The 19,135-nt window shown below is 50.6% G+C and overlaps 1 protein-coding gene across 2 annotated transcripts in view; it reads right to left on the bottom strand.

Moving 5' to 3' along the window:
• The window catches only part of SLC6A1 (solute carrier family 6 member 1), a 46,653-nt gene extending 36,877 nt beyond the window's left edge, over positions 1–9,776 (bottom strand). Inside the window, exon 1 of one of the 2 annotated variants that reach the window (XM_016940470.3) lies at positions 9,486–9,776. The gene's annotated coding sequence lies outside the window, so the exon portion shown is untranslated. The remainder of the gene's footprint in view (positions 1–9,485) is intronic. The other variant, XM_016940471.4, reaches the window with a different exon arrangement.
• Between the last annotated feature and the right edge of the window lie 9,359 nt (positions 9,777–19,135).

The raw sequence follows: 19,135 nt of genomic DNA, 5'->3' as shown, positions 1-19,135 counted from the left end.
TTGCCAGCATGCAAATGATGCACTTTGGGGTTTCACAGGGTATTAACCCCATGTTCTCCAATCCCTGATTAGGGAGGTAAGTACACTGAACCAGCTGTGCTTCTAGAAGAGAAACTAGGTGGGTGGGTGAGAGTGTTTATTTTCCAAAAGCGTTTGCAGCATGGGGTCATTTAGATAGCTGGCATAGAGAAAACACAAATTCCCTCAGTGAGGTGTGCATGGAGGTTTTTAAGGACAGTACATTTGCAGTGAGGTACAACATTCACACTCTTCAAATGCAAAATATTTATGTATATTTTTGGTGATGGAGCTGTTCATTTGTTCTAGTGATATTTACTAGCCTGGAATGAAGAGCCCTGTTATGTATCATGCTTGTACTGTGTTAGCCAGTTTCACTCTTCCAACACCACAAATTACAAGCTGATACATGGTTGGGAGTGGATCCTTTTCTCAGCCTCTCCCCTTTGGTTCATAACAACAGCTTCTGGTGATTGAGCTATGGCCAGGACTGGGGCTTGATGCTTTATCTTCCTCATGATATGCAGTCTCACCACAATCCTATGAGGTAGGTGCCGGTATTATCCCCATTTTGCAGATGAGGACACTGAGGCTCAGAGAGAAAGTGACTCATCCAGGATTACACAGTTTAGTAAGTGGCAGGGAGAGATGTGACTTTGGCTCCAAAGCTGATGCTTTTAGCTATGCTGACATTCTGTTTTCTCTTCCTCTTGGGCTGGAATTGTCATTCCTGGACCATCAGGACCTCCACAAGCACTTAAGACTTTAGAGAGGTCTCCATCAACCATCCCCTGCCCCTGCAGGTGAGCCTCCTTCCAGGCCCTCCCTATAGCCTAGGCCCCCGTGTTGGTTGGAGGTATAATCCCAGCTCTGGCTCTTTCCTGGTTGTGTGACCTGGGATGAGTCACTTCACCTCTCCTCACCTGACTCTGCACCTCCACGAACTGCAGGGAAGTATCCCATTCTGACAAGGCTGTAGGAAGGATGGAAGTAGAGGCGGCAATTTGCCCCACCCCTACCAGTCCCGCACCTCCTTCTTGGGGAAGCTCGAGTTCTAGACACGGTCCCCTCCACTCTCCTCTTGTACTCACTCTCACTCTAGCAGCTCCTGAATCAGCATTCAACACACATCACTCTGCCTTGTGCAACGCCATTATCTCCCGAGGACACAGGCTCCGTTGTCACGGCAACCAGAGTCCTTCCACCAACTCTATTTAATAATTTCTTAACGGAGGAGCTGGGCTGGCTTGGTGGAAGGGAAAGAGCACTGGGTTAGGGGTTAGAAGCTCTGGGTCCTAGCCTCTGCAAGACCTAGGACTCTTCCTCTCTAGGCCTCAGTTTACCCATCTATAACACAGGTGTGTCTGAAATGGGTGGGTTTTGTGATGTTCTCTAGCCTACAAAGACCTGAGAAACAGCCTTCCAGGTCCAGGAAGCTGGGAACAAGTGACCTGAGCTGCTGGAGATGAATTGGGGGTTGGAGTGAGATTTGAGTGAGACCCACAGGAAGAACCAGATGCTGCCTTTGGTGACTACACTCTCTCTCTCTGCTGAATTTCCTCCAGAATGTCACTCTTCAAACATTTATGAGGTCTCTGTGATCCTCCAGATTCAGGGCCAGGATTGGTTAGGAGACAGTTGTTTTGCCTGCAGCCATCATGGCCCTTATCCTCCCCATTTTGCAGATGTGCAAACTGAGGCTCAGAGAGGGCAAAGGAGTCGCCTGTGGTGCCTCAGCAAGTGGAAAACCCAGCTCTTCATCCAGGTCATGGCTTGTTTCAGAACCTGGGGCTAAGCTGTCCAGGAAGGTCATGTTGCTTGTACCTGAAGAAGACAGCCTGACCCTGGCCCAGTCCCTCTGCCCACCGATCTCGCTCTGGCCACAATCTGTGTGGCCTCTGGCTCTCATTCAAGGAACCAGCAGATAATCAAAGTAATACAGAGGTACCCACTCTGTGTTCTTGACTACGGGACCAGAGACTCCAAACAACACAGCATTCCTGCTCTTAAGGAATCTACGGTTTTCACTGCAAGCGGATCTTCAAAGGGCAGGAACAGCATCCGGTTTCTTTCTACAATCCAAAATAGGACCTGGCACACAGTAGGTGCTCAGAGTTTTATTCGGTCCAATTGTTTGTCCACATCTGCCCCTGAGGATAACTAGTCTAGGCCCCCCAGGGGCCTTTAAGAAAATCTCCCAAAGCAGCCACTGATCCATGTCTCCAAGGAGCTGCTTCGGACCCTGAGCTGAAGAGGGGTCTGTGACCAATGAGGGGACCCTTACTTTGTGACTCCTGTCTAGCTCCAAGTTTGGGGAGGGGGCTGCTCTGCCCCGGCCCGGGTTGATGGCACCACTTTTAAGCACAGACGTTGCCAGATCAGTGGTGCTATTTAACTCCTCCAGGGCTGGCGTTTTCATTTAATACCCGTGGAATAATTAACAGTGCTGCATCTGCTCTGTCATTAGTGGCATTCACTGCCATTTGGAGAAAGGGCTCTTAGCTTCCTCAGTCATTAGTCTCGGGGAGGCTATTATGGGGGAAATGGAGGAGGAGAGGAGGAAGTGGGGCGTGCAACTTCCCTCCCCTTGCCTGGAGAACTGGCGCCTGGTGCGGGGAGCAGCCGATCGTCCTATCCAATGGTCCAAACCTCTTGGCTGTATGAACTCAGCATGCAAAGCCAAGAGGGGAAAGAACCTGCCCATGGTCCCCCACAGGCTTGAGGCCCAGCAGGAGGTGGCTCTCCCACTTCTTTCTCAGGTCTGCAAGCCCAGGCCTCGGAGCCCTGCAGCTTTGGATCTGATTCCCAGCTCTGCCCTGTGTCAGTGGTATGACCTTGGGCAACTTCTTGAGCTCCCTGAGCCTCAGTTTCCTTATTGAGGATCCTGGGACAATACTTGTGAAGTACTGGCTCAGTGCCTAGGTCACAGGCAGAGCCCAGGACTGAGAGATGTACATATCAAATCATTCTGTGTCATTATGCTGAACCAACCTGCTAAAAATGCATATGTAATACATGCGTGCATTTAAATTCCATCTTTCAAAAATACTCTTCAGTAAGATGACTTCTTCTCTCTCCCCAGGCCTACTTTTTATTATTATTTTTTTAATCATAGGTGGGTCCTTGATCTTAAGCTCTGGAAACATCTGACTTGGGTGGAAAGGGGCTTAGTCAGCTCAGGCGGCAGTGAAGCCTGGATTGCAGGCTGGCAGCTCAGACGGTGCCTAGGAAGCTGGTAGCTTTTGCTTTTGGCCACTTTTATTTTGTATTGCTTTCACTTTTTCTCAGCCCTTGCATGGCACAGCCAGAAATGGCGAATACAGAGAAAAAGCCCCTGGCTCCCCAACAGTTATCTTGTCTCAGGTGCTTTTCAGAAGCAGAATGAGGTTGGCATCACCAAGACCTGGGACCAAACTTGGTCTGTGCACCCTGTGGCAAGTGACTCCACCACCCTTGGGCTCAGGGTCCTCTCTGGCAGGAGGAGAGAGTAGCACCTATCATCCAGTATCAGCCTTGGCTCAGGGACCAGTGCCCAGCAGGCCCTCTGAACTCATTGTCAGGGCCCAGCTGGACAAGTTCTCTCCCCACCATCCAGCCAGGGAACTGTCAAACCCTCAGGTCTCTTGCCTCCCCCTGCACCCCAGAGGGAAGCTCCTAGAATTCGTGATATTTCACAATCTCCAGCATGGCAACAGTCCAAAGGCAGAGGTGAGTGATCCCTGCCCTCTTGCCTGGGCATGGCTCAGAAGCACATAGCCTGCTCCTCCAGTGGGTCTGAGCTGAGGCTCACATACAAACACTCCCCACAACCTTCCTGGCTACCAAGACCTTTAGATCCTTCTATGAAATCTCATGGGGTCCCTGGTGTTCATTTCTCCCCCAATTCACCGAGAAAAGCATTCTTTTGTGCACATAGGTGTGTGAGAGCAACCATCCCTTCCTCTCCCTCCAGGCCTCGTTACTGCTGGGACCCCCCGGCCAAATGATCACACTTTGGACCCCAAACTCTGCGCATAACCAAGGAGATGTTAATCTCTGGCCAGAGCTCAGGTAAGGTTACAAGATGCTACGGCCCTTTTCTCCCCAGCCTCACAGCCGTGCCTTCCCACGCTCTCTTGTAAGTCTCGATCTTTGAGTGCTCTGTGCTCTGCCTCCTACCAGATCTGGCCTCATGTGGGCTCCTTCTCAAGGGGCTACCTGGTGAACTTGGATTTCAGCCTAGCAAAGGTGATTTTCATCAGCTGGGAAACTAGGGGACAGAGATGAGGAGTCAGGGCTCACTGAGCCTCAGGTTCATCTTTTGGATGGGGATAATAATGGTACCAATAATAACAATAAAATTACCTTCACTTGAAGTTCCCAGGGCTGTCACAAGCTTTAACTGAGAAAACACTTTGAAAACTGAAATTCTACATAAGTGTTAACGTGTGCATGTACGCACATGTGTGCAAAGGAGCCTCATTTGGGTCAAGGTCATTCTGATTTGGGCTTTATAAGAAAACTAGCTTTAAAAAAATCACTCTTTATTGGAGAGAGGATTCTTCTCCAGGATCTCAAGGACCATATTTTCTTCCCCTGGAATACTTCATACATGATCAAAAGGAAGAGCAGCTGCAAGAGCATTTTTAGCAAAGTATAAAGTGCGGTTCTGATGACCGGGAGTATCGTGATCAGCGCTAAGTTGCAGCAAACCGCAACACTGATACCAAATGTCTTTGCTCACCTCCCTGTGGCTGCTGCCCTCTCCCTGCACAGAATCTCCTTATCAAACAACACAGCCATGAAAGCAACCTGCTGTCGATGTTTCAGGGCATCTTTGACCTTGAATGTCCCTCTGGCCAGGGCTCAGTTATCTCAGGAGCTGGCGTGAGACACAGATCTTGCAGACACCAGGCAGCCGACAGGTGGGCAGAGCTGCAGGTCACCGTCCAAGGCAGTCACTAACTCCTGCATCCCCAAGCCTGGCCTGTGTGCCAGGATCCCATCCAGCCCCAGCAGCCAGGGGGCCCCTTTCACAGCCAACAGTGCCCCTGGCATCCTAAAGTGGCCTGTTCCACCTAGTTGTACATCCCCTGCTTTCAGAGCACCACAGCCAATCTCTCTGCAAGACCTGGCCTCCTTGTAATTTCCAATTTGTGAGAAATGTAAAAATAGAAGACCATTCACTGCAGGCAGCTTGCATAGAATCGGATGCCACTTCTGTGTCATGTCAGATCACAGTAAATGCAGCTGATGGCTTTGTCAGGGCACTCTCAATAGCTTCCTGAGCAGTAAGATGGTGGGGACAAAATTGGGGGATACCCGAGAGTTAGGGGAAGGTGGCTGAGTGCACGACATCAGCACTAGCTGCAAATGAATTTAAAATCTAGGTCCCAAATATGTTGTAACAGGCTGGACATCTCAATTTGAACCCCAGTTCTGCAACCTAGCAGCTGAGGGACCTTGGGCACAAATTCATCTCTCTGCAAGTCAGCTTCCCCAGTTATCACGCAGAAGCTGTCGTGCCACCCAGCCTCCCAGAGCTGTGGCAAAGCTCCACAGATGGAATGGATGAAGAAGTGCTTTGTAAACTGTGCAGCTCCTTAACTGGGGTGGAGGCAGCGGGGGGTGCTCATGGTCATTGCCAAGTAAGCAGTGTCAGGGGCTTTTCAGTGGCAGAGATTTAAGCATGCTGTGACTGAGTTTGGGCTTTAAGGCTATTTACCAGCCCAGTGATCCTGCAGCAAGTGCTTTAGCCCCTCTCCTCCTCAGTTTCCTCACCCTGACAGGGATCATTATGCTACGTATCTCACAGGGTTTTGTGAAAATTAACTGCAATGATATAAGGCACACAGCACAGTCCCTGGCATATGGCCAACATGCAGTAACTGACAGTTATTACTGTTTTTGATACAATTGCATTGGAACAATATTTAGTGTTTTCTTTCTTTTCTGTTTATGACTGAATTCCAGGTCTCTGCCGAAATATCACAGCTTGCATTCACACCTACTGCCTATGCCAGGCAACTCTCCTGTCTGCTACTGGCCCACTTCCCACTGACTCCACAGCCCCTTCCCCTGACCCCAGAGGTCTTAGGTGAGCATGGAGTAGATGAAGATGCTGGATGTTAATACGCTCACTGAGACCCATTTCCTGGGAAGTCCTATTTTGGGGTGCACATCTGGCCTCCCAATCTTTTCTTTTTCAAGCACCAACCTCTTCCCCTCCATCTCCCAGTGCCCTTCAGAGAATGGGGTAAAGTTGGCAAGAAGAGCCACCCGTGCAGGGCCTGTCTGAGAAGCCAGCATCGAGGCATGCCAAGCCACAGAGCAGTGGACACATGATGATCTTTTCACCTTGTGGGGGAAGTGCCCAATGCTCTTGGCAACTGAAGTCAATTCGAGGTTGCTGTCATTCAGCGGGGCTATACCCTGCCCACCATTCTCCAGGCACAGAGAAGCTCAGGCGACGTTGCACGGGTGAATTGAAGGGGTAGTCCCGACACAGGCACAGACAGGCCTGCTGACGCTTGCATTTTAGTTTTCATTTGGGCAGAGAGGCGATGAAGTGGCTCTAACTGGGTTTGGCATTGGGGCTGTGGCTGAGGAGAGGGGCTGCTGGGGCGGGGGTGGTAGTCAAGGGGAAGGTGGGCACATTTTGGGCTAGGCAACAGGGATGGGCTCCTAAGGACAAAGGAGATGGACTTCAGGATGCAGGTGGCTAAAGGTGGTGGCAAGGCTGAATCAACGGTCATTAACACTCTGCCTGAGACCCATAGACAAGCAAGAGGGTGGAAAAGACATCTCCAAATTCCAAGTAGCATGGAACTCTATCTCAGCTGCTGAGCTCACAGCCAAGCCAAGGAATGGAGTCTTTGTGTGATGGCAAGAAGTGGCCTGATATTGGTGCTTTATTTATTTCATGGTGCTCTCCACATGTCATATGCCACCAAGGTAGAGGACCAGCCACTGCTCCAATGGCAGGCCCACGGGAACTACCACCGCATCACTTCACTTTACAGATGGAAAAACCGAGGCCCAGAGACCCACAATAGGACAAAGTTGGCCTGGAAATTAGAACAGTAGGGTTAAGATCCCTGCCCTTCCTCCTCCTGGCTATGTGACCTTGGACAAGTCACTTCCCCTCTCTGCATCCAGTTTCATCGCCTCTGAAGTGGGGATTAGAATAGTGCCTGCTCCACACGGTTCTTGTAGGAATAATCCCTGGCACATTGGAAGCTTTGGGTACTCCATTCCTTCCTTCCAACAGGAACAAGAACGTACCCAAGGTCACCTGGCCAGAAATGGCAATGCCCCAGCTCAAAGCAAACCCTCATCTGGGGCTCGTTCATTCCCGGCTATGGACTAAGGGGCCACATTTTATAGCCTTCCTGGCTCAGTGAGACAGGTACAGATTGCAGGTAGGTCCATGCCAGTGATAGCATCACCTTCCATCCATGCAGGCTTTATTCTAAGAGATTTATTGAGGTCCTGCTGTGTGCTGGGCCACGTGTAAAAAAATTAATAGCCTCTGCTGCTCTGGGGTCACCAGGCATGTAAAATCCGTGGCAGGCAGGAGAGACGTGGCCACTGTGCATCTTTTGGCTTCGATGGACTTGATTTTGCCTCATCTTTACCCTCTAAGCTACCTACTCCTTGGTCTCCAGACATCCTTCCCAGCCCCATCTAAGTTCCTGGAGACCCACTTCTCATCAAGCCTCCAGACCTGAAATAAAGTGTCCCACATCAGGACAGAGGGTCCCTGATTTTACCTCCAGAGTGGCTGCCTCTCTCCTGTGTGTTCCTAGGGGAACCCCACTTTCCAGATGCTCTGCCAGACAGGCCGGGCTGCGTCTCTCTGCTTGGGACTCACTGTTTGTCCTCCAAGGACTGGCCACTGAGCCAGTGCTTGGCTGGAGACAGAGCTCTTTCTTTGTTTGCTGCCTGCCTGACGATTTATTTCTGAGGCTCAAGGGAGGCTCAGCCATTTTGCCAGGGCTGCTCTGGGAAAAGGTCTGTCCCACTCCCCCAGGGACTCCCACTTCTAAGGGCAAGTTCTTTTTCCCCTTCTCTGCCTTGGAGAGAGTCTGTCCTGCCCCAACCAGACCCTGATCTGGAGCTGGGTCAGTCCTTCCCAATGTGCTCCAAAGATAAAGAGATAACATGCAAAATGCGAGTAGCTTTCACTGACCTCTTTTGTTTTGGAATTTGGGGGACTGGGGTAGCAGCCTTTTTGGCTCCCTTAGGAGGACACTTCCCCCAAAGTTCCCAAAGACACAGAATCTAGGCACTATCCAGCACCCAACATCCCTACTCTCTTGCCAAACACCCACCTTGTGTGTCATAGAAAAACAAAGGTAGACCCCCAATGCCACTCATTCTGATACCGTCTCTGATTTTTGGGGTGTCACAAATCTCAGGAGCCATTTTATTCCCGCCCTCCCCGCCCCCCCAGCTCTTCATGGGGATAAGGCTGAGCTTCCTGGGAAAGGGAATGAGCGCTCCAGCCCCACATCCGGAAAGAACGTGGTGTTATCATTTGGCTTTTAAAAAAATTCTCCTTGTGGTTCATGTCTATTTTGGGAGGATATTAGCTCAGAGCCTCAATAGGGGACTGCCCGGTCTGAGTTTCTTGTCTGAAGACCGAGCCAAGCCTAGAACAGGACATCTGTGGGTGCCACCCGTGGGGACGTGTGCTCAGAACCCAATGGGCACTGCCCGAGGCTACTGTGGTGAGCAGTGTCGCGCCGGGGAGTAAACGCAGAGACCAAAAGCAAGAAGGGGAGCGCAGTTCCCGAAGCAGCAAGGAGGCACAGTCCTCCAGCCCTCTAAGGGACCGCCCGCACCCCACATCTCTTGGAGAAAGTCGGGGCTGGGAGAGCGCGGCGCGAGCTCTGGTGCACTAGGCTTAGCTCCGGTGCACTCAGCCCAAGCCGCGGTGTGCTTTTAAGCCAACGTTTCTGGGAGCTTGGGCTGTCCCAGAGATGTCCCATCCTCAAGTCGCACCCGACCCCGCCGTAGCCCGCAGAAAACAAATGAGGGGCATAGCTCTAACTCGGCTCAGCTGACCCCAGGATTGGGAAAGTGGCGCACGGCCCCCCAACGCTGCTCGTGTCATTCACTCCGCGTCCCCTCCATGCCCTGGGGAATGAATAGGGAGCTTCGACGGCTCCAGCAGAATCCAGTGCCAACTTGCGGGGCCAGTGGGGCACCGCGGGAGGGAAGGGGCATGCAATTCTCGCCTCTGTTCCAGCCCTCCTGCCTCCCGAGTGTCCCAGGGGACGGATGGCCTGGGCGCACGTCGGGGTCCGAGCGGCGCCTCTGCTCCTTCATGTGGCTCAGGGAAGGTGCGGCGCGGGGGCTTGAATCTCGAGGTGTCCGCCCCCCACCCGGCCCGGCTCGCGGCAGCGGCTCGGGGCTCTGGCCGTTCCTGCGCCGTTATCCCAGGCTCTGCGCCCCGCGCCCCGACGCCGGCCGCCCTTTCCTACCTGCGGCCGGGGCTGCGCTGCCCGGGACAGGCGCTGCGCCGGGCGGCTCGGCCGCTCCGATGCGCTCGGGACGCGGGGCCGCTCGGGCTCGGGCTGCGCTGCGCTCCCTCCTCGGCTCCTGGGCTCAGCGGAGCTCACCCGCAACCTCTCCGCTGTCTCGGTCTTCCGAGGGCGGGCGGAGGGACGCGGGGAAGGGAGAGGAGGGGGGAGCGAGACCGGAGGGATGGAGGGGGAGGGCGGGGCCCGCGGCGCCCGGAGCCCGCCCAGCTCGGGGAGGGCCCTGCCCGCACCGCCCGCCCCCGCCCAGCGCTCCCCCGGCCCGCGCCGCGCGCTCCCTCCGCAGCTGCCTCTTGCAGCTTCACCGCCAGCAGGCTCTCTCCTTTTCCCTTCACCTCCTCTCCCCTTCTACGCCTCCCCTCTCCCTTCTTTCCTCTCGCATTCTCCCGCTCTCTTCTCCCTCCTTCTCCCCTCTCTTCCTCCCTCTTTCTCCCCTCTCTTCCTCCCTGCCTCTCCCCACCCCCTCCTTCCCTCGCCTGCCCCGCCGTCCCGCTCCAATCTCTCTCCTTCCTTCTCCTTCCTTTGATGGCTCTTTCCGGCCTCATCCTGGGTCACCAGCCTGTCTGCCTGTCCGTCTTGGTCTCTGTCTCCCTGTCTTTCACAGCAAGCACTCCCCTCCTGGCTTTTCTCCTTCCAGCCTTGCAGCACTGCTTCCGTTGGCCTGTCCTTTCCGTTTCTCTCTGCGGTCGTCCTCTTCTCGCCCTCTGTGGGTCGCTGTGGGTGGGGGTGGGCCCGTGCCCCCTCCCTGCTCTAGTCCTAGGGCAGCGTCTGCTGCCCGTTACACCTGGAAACACAGGCCTGGCCTGGGGTGACCAGGCTCTGGGTACCAGCTGGGAGTGTGTGTAAGAGTGGGGGTGGGAAGGACACCCTTCCACTGCCAGCGGTTGGTCATGGAGACACAAGTGGCTGTGTGTATGGATGGACAGATGGGGAAACAGATTACTTAAAAGGGAAACAGGGATGGTGGCAGGAGCCCCAGACACCCTTCTCTCAGTTCTTGAGGTTTGAGGGATTCTCCCAGAGAAGTCCCCTTTCCAGCCAATCCCAATCCAGCACGTAGGGACTCCTTCCCTTGTCCTTGCCAAAGCCTGACCTCCCCACCCTCTTTTATAAAGGCTTCTGGGAATGGGGCCACATCTGCCCTTCCCTCTGGGGTCCCCAGGAACTCAGAGAAAAGATTCCTTCTCTCCAGCCCTGACCTACTCTTCCCCTCCTCTCTTTGTCCCCAGGGATGGCCTTTGCTGATGGACCTCCGGTCCTCTACCCCACCTAATCTGGCCTCCTCCCCGCTTTCATCCATCCTCGAGTCCCCCAGGGCAGTGCTCACCAAGGTCACCCTGACTTCTTCTGTTTCCCCACACTCTCACTCATGAGCAGGGGATCTTGGTGTCTTTCTTGACCCATTCACCTCCCACCACTGATCACCAGGTCATATGTGCTGTGGACTTCCGTTGGTATTTCAAATAAATATTTCCTGAGCTCCACCTGTGTGCCAGGCACTGTCCTAGGCTCCAGGGACAGAGCGATGGACAAGACAGGCCACAGCTTTCAAGGTGATCCCAGTCCAGTATGGGAGACAGGCTTTCATCAAATAACCGCACAAACCCAGAATGACAAGCTCTGCCAGGAGCACACCTGCAGGAGTCCAGCAGGGGATTCCAGTCTAGTGTGGGATGGTTTGGGAAGGTTTCCTCAAGGAAGCGCCATTTGAACTGAGGTCTGAAGGATGAGTAGGAGCTGTCTGGATGGAGATGTGGGGCATAGCTTTGAGTGGAGATACAAGGGTAGCAAAAATGAAGGCTACTTTTGCTTGCCTGACATTCATTTCAACTTCTTTGGGTGACAGAACCTCAATTTTCATTTGGGAAACTTCCCCTCCTTCACTCATATTCATATGGTTGGGTGGGGCTCCCTCCTCCTGGAGACAGACATGTGACCCAGTGCACAGATAATCAGAGCACATCACTCTGACCTCAATGAGGGGACATGTGACATATGCTGGGCCAATGAGAACTCTGTCTGGGACTTTTGCTAAAACTATTGTCAAACAGAAACTCAATCTCCACCAAAGCTCCTAAGCATAGAGCTGTTGGCAGCCATCTTTGCAGAACTTGAGCAGACCCTACCTAAAATGAAGCCAACATAGAGGAAAGCAGAACTGAGAGACAGAGAGTGGAGTGAGTCTTGATGTATATCAGGTCCCTGGATCCAGCCATACCTGAAGGCAGTGTCAGCTATTTATATCATTAAATTGTTTTTCCTATGCTACACAAGTTTGAATTCAGTTTATGTTGCTTAAAACCAAAATAGTCTTCATGAATCCAGTGTTGGATTGAGAATTATGAAGCATTATAAAAAGGAATAATAATAGCCATTCCCATCCCCCTTTTGTCCTTCGTGTTTTCTGGGTAACCTCATTCACAATTGTCTCTCTGTTTTTTCTACGTTGCTGACCAGAAATGAATTCCTCTCTCTTTTCATCCCTCTGGATTTGTTTTGCTTACATATGAAAGCAAACTCTAGCTATCAGGTCAATTTCATAGGCTGATCATCTGATGCTTGAATTATCTCCATGACATTCCCTGCCCCCGCTGGCATTCCCTGCCCCTGCCCTACACCCATGACTGTCCAGCGTATGTCTGCATCTCTGCAAGGATGAGGAGAGCTCATTATTCCACCAGGAAGATGGTTTCCAACAAACTCTTATCACAGTCGAGCTCTGAGAGCTGTCTCTGGTGCAGTGAGACTTCAGATAGGGACACTATATTGTGAAGGCGAGGTAGTTGCATGCAGGGCTTCCAATACTCTTTCAAAAAGCCTGAGTTGAAGTCTTTCAGAGAACTCATATGCATACCTCCTGAGCTGGAGCTGTGGGCTCTGCAGAACAAGGTTTCCAAAATGTAGGCTGCCAACCTCTCATGGTAGGTAGGATAATTTTCAGTGGAGTGAAATAACTTGGAGTGAAACAGTTCTCCCCTATTCATCCCTTTGTTACATCCTTGTGATTTCTGTCAATGGGCAAGTCTCAGGTTGGTGCTGGTTTAGTCTTTAACACCTCTCCAAAGCACTGACTAATCCCATTTTAACTGAGAGGCCGCCAGCTTTGGTAGACAACAGTATCTAGTTAGAATTGAACGCTTTGCTCATTTGTCCTTGTATTTATTTTAATGGAGACCTATTTCTGGCAAGTAATATTGGCCTTCTAGTTATAGCATGATGTAAAGTTTCCTTTTGAGATACATTTATTTAATCTAAAAAAGGAAAATATTTAAGTAAATAAAAATAGACATGGTGTGCAGATTTTTGCAAAACTCTTGTGGCTGCTTTGCAAAGGACTAAAGTTTGAGTAGCCTAATTTAGAGAAACATTTTATCCATGTGTTCATTCACTCGACAAATATTTATTGAGCACCTACTGAGTACGAGGAATGGGGAGGACTAGACAAAGAGACAACACAGTCTGTCAGAGAGTCCATGACAAAGGGAAGGGCTTGAGCATGGAAGGTTCGCTTGCCACATTAAGGATTTGGGTCTTGACCTTGAGGGGCACTGGGGAACCACTGAGTGTTCTGGAGCAAAGGAGCAGGCAGGGTTTAAGAAAGCTGAAACTGGCCAGGTATGCAGGATGGATTAAAAGGGAGAAGATCAGAAGTGAGAAGATTGTCAGGAGGCTGCACTGTAGGTGTGAGACGAGGAGGACCTGGTGCCCAGCAGGGTTCCCAGCGCATAGTAGGCACCCAATAGATGGTGGAAATGATGATTGTGAATGTCATTATCATAGTCCTCTCTCTTTCTCGACTTGGGAGAGTTCATTGAGTCATAGACTCACAGGCCATTAGGCTAGAAATGGTCCTTAGATATTAGCTAGTTGAATGCTTTTGCAGGTAAACTGAGGCCCAGAGAGAAGCACTGACTTGCCTGAGGGTACTTGGCTATCTGCTGGCAAAGCCATGAAAACCATGCCTACTAGCTACATTTTTGAGCACTTGCTGCATGGTAATGATTGACACATGGGGAAATAGAGGTGTAGAGAGGACGAACCACTGGCCCAGAGACACACAGTAGGAGAGGAGCAGAGACTGGATCTCAGCTCAGGCCTGGCCTCCTCCAACGCCAGGGCTCTGGGCCTGTAGGCTCATGAATCCTGCCAGGGAGTTTTTCTGCCGCCCCAGAGAGCCTCTCATTAGGCTATAGGTGACGATCTGGGAAGAGACCCAATCTGGGAGTCAGGACCCCCAGACTTGTCACCGACCTGCTTTGCTCTCCTGCCCGTTGTCCAGGCCCCCTGTCCAGGACCCCATCTGCTGCTCATAGCAGACTCTGTCTCCATGACAACAAAGAATCCCATCTTCCAGGCTTTCCAAAATTGTAGTAACACTGAGAAGTATCCCTTCAACCTAAGAAAATATCCCCTGTAGGGAAGCGGGCCTTTGTTTTTTTGTTTTCACAAGAAATGTTATTACCTTAACCACACCCCCCTCCATGCCAGAAATTCCCCCATTAGCAAAAGGAGTCCCTGCATTAATGTGCGTAATCACTTGAGAAACCACAATAAGCCTTGCAGGAGATAATAAGACCTAAGTTCATTTGGTTATTCTGTCCCCGAGTCACGCTGGGACAGATCTTGGGCAGCGAGGCCTCACTGCTGAATGTTTAAATATTTGTGCCTGTCATACCATGCTGAGATCAATACTTAAACACTCAACAGGCACATGCCTCCAAATGGGCAACCCATGAAAAGACAGGCCAAGAGCAGCCATGGAGATGAGCCTGCCCCCTAGGAGATGGCTTCATAAACATTTCTCCACGGCACATTGTACTATAGGTATTATGCTGTCTTTGAGCTAGACAGACCTTGGACATGTGACCTCCCCTTCCTAGGCCTCAGTTTTCTCTCTATAAAGTGCGAATGATAGTAGTCTCTACCTCCGAAGGTTGCTTGGAGAAAGCCAGCTAACGCCCTGGTATGTGGTAAATGCTCAGTATATGTTAATTGTTCTGCTGTGAATTGCAAGGAATATCCATGTCCTACCTCCCCAGCTGACAAGATTCTAGTTGAGGTTCAAGGTCAATCTCAAATGCTACCACCTCAAAGAATCTTGACTGATTTTTCCCCAACTACATATGATTTCTTCTCCACTGAAACTCCCACACAGACCTTACTACTGCCTTCCTTCAGCTTCTTACCACTCTCCCTTTGGTGGGGGCAGGGACTGTTTTCCCTTGGACTGCTACACACAGCAGGGCTCAATACTTGTTGACTGTGACCCTTACATTCTCTCGCGGGGTGCCTGGGACTCTTGAGTTCCCTTCCACGCTCATTGCCTGCATCCAGCCAAATGAGGCTACTTTCAGTGCCCCTCAAAAGGCTTCTACCTCTGGGCCTTCATATATGCTGTTCCCTCTGCTGGAAACACTGTTCCCTCATCCTCCCTCTTCTCCTGGTAAACTCTTTCTTACTCTGCAGGTTTCAGCTTGGGTGCCACCAGGACACCTCTGACCCGTGCAATAAATATCCTTTTTTTTTTTTTGAGACAGAGTCTCAAACTGTCGCCCAGGCTGGAGTACAGTGGCATAATCTTGGCTCACGGCAACCTCTGCCTCCTAGGTTCAAGCAATTCTCCTGTCTCAGCCTCCTGAGTAGCTGGGATTTCAGGCTCGCACCACCATGCCCAGCTAATTTTTGTATTTTTAGTAGAGATGGGGTTTTGCCATGTTGGCCAGGCTGGTCTTGAACTCCTGACCTCAGGTGATCCAACTGCCTTGGCCTCTCAAAGTGCTGGGATTATAGGCGTGAGCCACCACCCCCAGCTGGAAACATGCAATAAATATGTATTGAATAGATGAAGGCACTAAGGAAAACCATGCATTTGTGTCTCACTCAAGTATAAATTTTTGAGGGCCTGGGCGTCCACCCCCCAATGGACAGGATGTGAGGAGCAGGGCTCAGAGTTCAAAACCCCTTATTTTTTCTTCCCCGGGCAGTGCCAGCCTCCTGGGAATAAGAGCCCTGCCCAGTTGGCAAGGATTGGAATGTCACCGGTCACCTGTGGTGTCTGACAACTAACACAGACTGGATCCTGTGTGCTGCACACCGAGGACACTGATGCATGTCTATCTGGAAACCCAAGGCTTATCTGGAGGGCAGCAAGGTGGTTGGGCTGGAGGAAAGACAGGCCTGGAAGGAAGGCACAAAGAGGCAGTCCATGCTGTGGAAAGAATGTGGACATTGGGGAGGGAAGACTGGATTCACATCCCAGAGAGTTATCCAGGAGCTATGCGACCATGGGCAAGTCATGTCTTTAAAATACCAAGTCACTATGTAAGTATTTATGGAGGTTCTCTTAGTGCTGGAGCCATTCACATTAACCACTGCAATCCTCCACCAAAAGACCCCATAAAATGGGTGGTGTTATTCCCTTCATATAGATTAAGACTCCACCACAGGCTAATGGGTGCAGCAAACCAACATGGCCCACGTATACATATGTAACAAACCTGCACATTGTGTACATGTACCCTAGAACTTAAAGTATAAAAAATAAAAGACTCAAAGGATGAAACAACTTGTCCAAGGTCACACAGCCAGTAAGACCTGGTTTAAACCCTGGTGAGCTGCTTACTCTCTTGGGGCCTCTGTTCGGGAAAGGCACTCATTTCTTCAAACTTCTTTTTCATGGTCTGTGAAATGGGAATGAGACAGAGACTCCCAGTATGGCCCTGAAATCTGAATGAGGTCACCTGCAGTAGTGGAGAGGGCTCGGTAACTGCTGACTTGTATTGACTAACATGTGAATAGCTAACATTACTGAGAGCCTACTGTGCCAGAGAATATTCAAGCAGCTGTACAGCAATCCTTAGACAAGCCTGTGAGATAGGTACTATCAATAGCCTCATTTTACAGGTGAGGAAACAGGCACAGAGAGGTTAAATCACTTGCCCAAAAGCACACCTAGAAGTGCTAGAGATGAGATTTGAAATCAAATAGTTTAGCTTGGGCTTCTAACCATTTTCTTACTATGTAGAAAGTGCCTTCATATGTATAAAGTGTCACACCTATGTAAGGATTTTTTCTTGGTGTTATCTATAGAGCACTGATGTGTGGTGCAGATGCAAGTATGGCTGTTAGAGTAATTAAGAAAGGGTGGCTGGGCACAATGGTTTACACCTGTAATCTTACCACTTTGGGAGGCCGAGGTAGGAGGATCACTTGAGGCAAGGAGTTCAAGACTAGCCTGGCCAACATAGTGAGGGCCCATATCTACCAAGATAAAGAAAGAAAAAAAGAAAGAATAGGAAAAGAAAAGAAAAGAGGGAGGAAGGAAGGAAGGAAGGAAAGAAAGAAGGAAGAAAGGAAGGAAAGAGTTAAAAATCACAGCATGTCCTCACAGCCGTGTGGCCTATGGCAAGTTCCTCAACATCCCTGCTTGTGTCTCTGCTTCTAGGGCTGGTTGCCTGGGTTCAACAGAGCGATGCATACCAAGTGCCTTGTGCCCAGCCAAATGTGGCAGTTTATACAAAGGCAGTCCTAGGAGAGGGCTTTTGGTGGCTTTTAAAAATGATATCACCTTGGAAGCAGCTCTTGAGATAAGCATCTGTGAAGAATGTGCTTCTAAGAAGAAGATGGGAGAATAACTTCCCTGCTGCCAGGCCCTTGGGTGCCTCCCTGACCCCATTGCGCCCATAATGGGTGGTGACAAAAGCCACCAGCCACTAGATCTCATCAACTTGCTTTCTTGCCTCTCCGTGGGGCTGGAGTGACCCACAGTAGCCAACACACCTTATCTGCTGGGCTGGCTAGCAGCCTGTGAAAAAGTTTTTCAAATTGGGGTATAACATGCAGTAAAGTGCAGAAAGAGCTCTAATTCTGAGTGTATAGCTCAGTGACATTTTACAGGTACACCCATCCATGTACCTACTGCTGGAGCAAGCTGTAGAACATTTTTACCTTCCCAGAGATTCCCAGTCAATATATCACCCCAAAAGGTAGCCACTATAATGACTTCCATTACCATAAGTTAGTTTTGTCTGTTCTTGAACTTCACACAAATAGTGTCATACTCTCATGTGCCTGGCTTCTTTCATTCCACATCATGTTGGTGAGATTTATCCTTGCCGTTGGATGTAGCAATCATTTGTTATTTTCAGGTCTGTATAGTATTCCTTTGTACAGATATGTTGCAATGTATTTTTCCATTCTCCAGTTGATGGACACTGGATTGTTTTCTGCTCCAGGGTACTCTAAATAGTGCTGCTGAGAACATTTTTATACATGCCCTCAGGTGCACATGTGAATGCACTTCTGTTCAGTGGTTCTTCTTCCACACTTACCGATTTCATGATAAAAAGCCATGCATTTTTAGGCCAAGACTCACTTGCAGAATTGTCTTTCTAATACCTAGGAGTGGGATTGCAGGTCCTGGGGAGGTGTGTGTTGAACTTCGTTAGATTTGCCAGCAGCCCATTTAAGAGCTCTGAGTCTCCATTACTAAGAAGCCAAACCTGCCTCTTTCAACAAGAAGGAGCTCTGAGGCCGAAGGCGACAGGCACAGGGCTCTGAGGCCGAAGGCGACGGGCACAGGGCTCTGAGGCCGAAGGCGACGGGCACAGGGCTCTGAGGCCGAAGGCGACGGGCACAGGGCTCTGAGGCCGAAGGCGACGGGCACAGGGCTCTGAGGCCGAAGGCGACGGGCACAGGGCTCTGAGGCCGAAGGCGACGGGCACAGGGCTCTGAGGCCGAAGGCGACGGGCACAGGGCTCTGGTTCCACATCCATGGTGCTAAGGGAGGGTCTGCAACCCTTTCACTCAGAGGGTTCAAAGGCAATTTAATTCCTCATCTGACAACCCTGATCCTTAACCTATTAAAATATTTACCCATTGCTACTCTTGTTGATACTGCATTCTATACGGGCACCTTTACTTACATTAAAAAAAAAAAGTTTTTTAGTGCCTGCCTTTGCTGAGGAGTGGGTGGCCAAGATGACAGTTGGACATGTTGCCGGGCCCCTTTCCCTATGGCCTTGGCAGTCAGGGACCTGTGAAGGCCTAACGGTCTGCTGTCTAGACCAAGGGGTCAGCAAACTTCCTTGGAAGAAGACCAGGTAGTAAATATTTTAGGGTTTGCAGGCCGTAAGATCTCTGTTGCAACTATTCAACTCTGCTGTGTAATCCACAAGATAATATATAAGCAAGCGAGCATGGCAGTGTTCTAAGAAGACTTTAGTCACAAAAACAGGTTGTGGGGCTGCAGACTTGGCTGATAATTCATAGTTTGCTGACCCCTGGTCTAGACTGTCCTCAAAGTGTAATCCATGGACCATCAGCTGCATTGGCCTCACCTGGGAACTTACTATTATGCAGAATCTCGGCCCTTCATCTCCAATCTGTTGAATTAGAATCTGCATTTAACAAAACCCCAGGAAACTCACCTGCACATTAAAGTTGCAGAAGCACTGGCCTATGGCAGAATTTTCCCTAGTGTCAGATTCTACCACTAGAGGGCCAGGAGAGGATTCCGGGTGAGACCTGGACCTGGCACTAGATGACACAGACTCGCAAACGTGGAAAGTGACCTCCTCTTCAATTCACACCTA

Source organism: Pan troglodytes, chromosome 2, assembly GCF_028858775.2.
Source record: "Pan troglodytes isolate AG18354 chromosome 2, NHGRI_mPanTro3-v2.0_pri, whole genome shotgun sequence".
NCBI classification, from domain to species: Eukaryota; Metazoa; Chordata; class Mammalia; order Primates; family Hominidae; genus Pan; species Pan troglodytes.
The sequence above is the reverse complement of the archived record's forward strand: the minus strand, read 5'-3'. Positions and strand labels throughout refer to the sequence as shown.